The sequence below is a fragment of the Gekko japonicus genome, unplaced genomic scaffold (assembly GCF_001447785.1).
Source record: "Gekko japonicus isolate JY-2015 unplaced genomic scaffold, Gekko_japonicus_V1.1 scaffold2394, whole genome shotgun sequence".
NCBI lineage: Eukaryota > Metazoa > Chordata > Lepidosauria > Squamata > Gekkonidae > Gekko > Gekko japonicus.
In genome coordinates, this window is record NW_015160905.1 from 169,270 (window position 1) to 171,312 (window position 2,043).

The window sequence follows — 2,043 nt, forward strand, 5'->3', positions numbered from 1 at the left end:
TATCCGTGGGGGGACTAGGGCTGCCCCCCCCCCCAGGGGGAGCGGGGAAATCCCCCACTTTCGCAGGTTTTTGCCCGCCAATGACCAGCTGGCCGGTAAGGGAAATCCCGCCGCCAATTGACCTTTTGGGCCTACTTCTGGTTTCAGGCCTACTTCCTGGCCATTTTTCCATCCGGGGTGGGCGATTCTGTATCCTGAAATCCCATTAAATTCCCGCTTCAAGCATCCATGGGGGGACTAGGGCTGCCCGCCCACAGTGAGAGCGGTGGAATCCCCACTTTCGCAGGTTCTTGCCCGCCGATGACCAGCTGGCCGGCGGGGGAAATCCCGCCCCCAATTGACCTTTTTGGGCCTACTTCTGGTTTCGGGCCTACTTCCAGTTGGGGTGACGCTCTGGTTTTGGGGCAGAACTCTATGGCATGAAGTCGAAATTACCATAGAGTTTTGCCCAAAGAAACAGAATGTCACCTCCAACCAGAAGTAGTCCCGAAACTGGAAGTAGGCCCGAAAATGCCCAACATCACTTCCAGACACCTGGAAGGACATTGGGAGACCCCCGCTGGCCAGGTTAGTCGATCATAGAGTCCACCTATCAAACCAGCCATTTTATCCCGAGGAACTGATCTCTATGGTCTGGAGATCAGTTGCAATTCTGGGGGATCTCTAGGCCCCACGTGGAGGCTGGCAGCCCTAAGTGATAATGAACTCCTTAAATCTGTGTTGTAAAGTTGTGCTTCCTTTGAGGGCTGGATTAGGGCAACCTGAGGCCGTACCCTAAACTAGAGTTGCCAGCTAGGGTTGCCAAGTCCCCGCTGCCCACCAGTGGGGGATGGAGGGTAGGGTTGCCATCTCCCCAATGGGGGCGGGGTTTCCCTTTCCCAGCTGGCCATTGGGGAAGCCCCACCTCCAAAGAGCCCCCATCACGCCCAACACGCCCGGCGCGAAGACATTACCCGGAGGTGACGCTCTAGCATTTGGGTTAGAACTCTATGGTGACCCTAGGACTGGGCAGGACAGGGGTCATTTCGTAGAAAAAGCCCAATGGGGGTGGGGTTTCCCTTGCTTTCGGGGGGCCCCAATCCGCTGACAGCCAGCTGGCCATTGGGGAAGCTCCGCCCCCAAAGAGCCTCATCACGCCCGACATGCCCGGCACGAAGACATTAACCGGAGGTGATGCTCTAGCATTTGGGTTAAAACTCTATGATGACCCCAGGACTGGGCAGGAGATCCCAGGATCGGGCAGGAGCACGCCCGCTGTCAGCCAGGTAAGACCTGGCGACCCTAATGGGCAGGGGGGGTAGGGTTGCCAGATCCAGGTTGGGAAAATCCTGGAGATTTGGGGATGGCGCCTGGGGAGGACAGGAACCTCAGTGGGGTACAATGCCACCCTCCAAAGCATCCATTTTTCTCCAGGGGAAACTGATCTTTGAAGTCTAGAGATGAGCTGTACTTCCAGGGGGTCCCCAGGTCCCACCTGGAGGCGGCCATCCCTATATGCCAACTCCAGGATGGATAATTCCTGGAGCTTTGGGGGGTGGAATCTGGGGAGGGGAGGGTTTGGGGAGCGAAGGGATTGCAACAGAGTATAATGCCCCTGAGTTCACCTTCCAATGCAGCCATTTTCTCTACAGGAACTGATCTCTATAGTCTGGAGACCAGTTGCAATCCCCGGATATCTCTAGGCCAGTGATGGCGAACCTTTTAGAGACCGAGTGCCCAAACTGCGACCCAAAACCCACTTATTTATCGCAAAGTGCCAACACGGGAATTTAACCTGAATACTGAGGTTTTACTTTAGAAAAAACAACTCATACATTAACTTAAGATGATCCAAACAAAGTAAGGAAAGCAATCCCAAATGCTTTCATTTCCTTAAAATGATTTGGCAGAGAAGTCGACACTTTAATGATGGTCTGGGCCTGGCAGGCGCGATGGCACCCGTGCCCACAGACAGGGCTCTGAGTGCCGCCTCTGGCACCCATGCCATGGGTTCGCCACCACTGCTCTAGGCCCTGCCTGGAGTTTGCCAACCCTACGCTAAAC

At 55.2% G+C, this 2,043-nt stretch overlaps 1 protein-coding gene across 1 annotated transcript in view; it reads right to left on the reverse strand.

Moving 5' to 3' along the window:
- The window catches only part of PROSER2 (proline and serine rich 2), a 75,321-nt gene that overhangs the window by 72,423 nt on the left and 855 nt on the right, over positions 1 to 2,043 (reverse strand). The window lies entirely within an intron of this gene.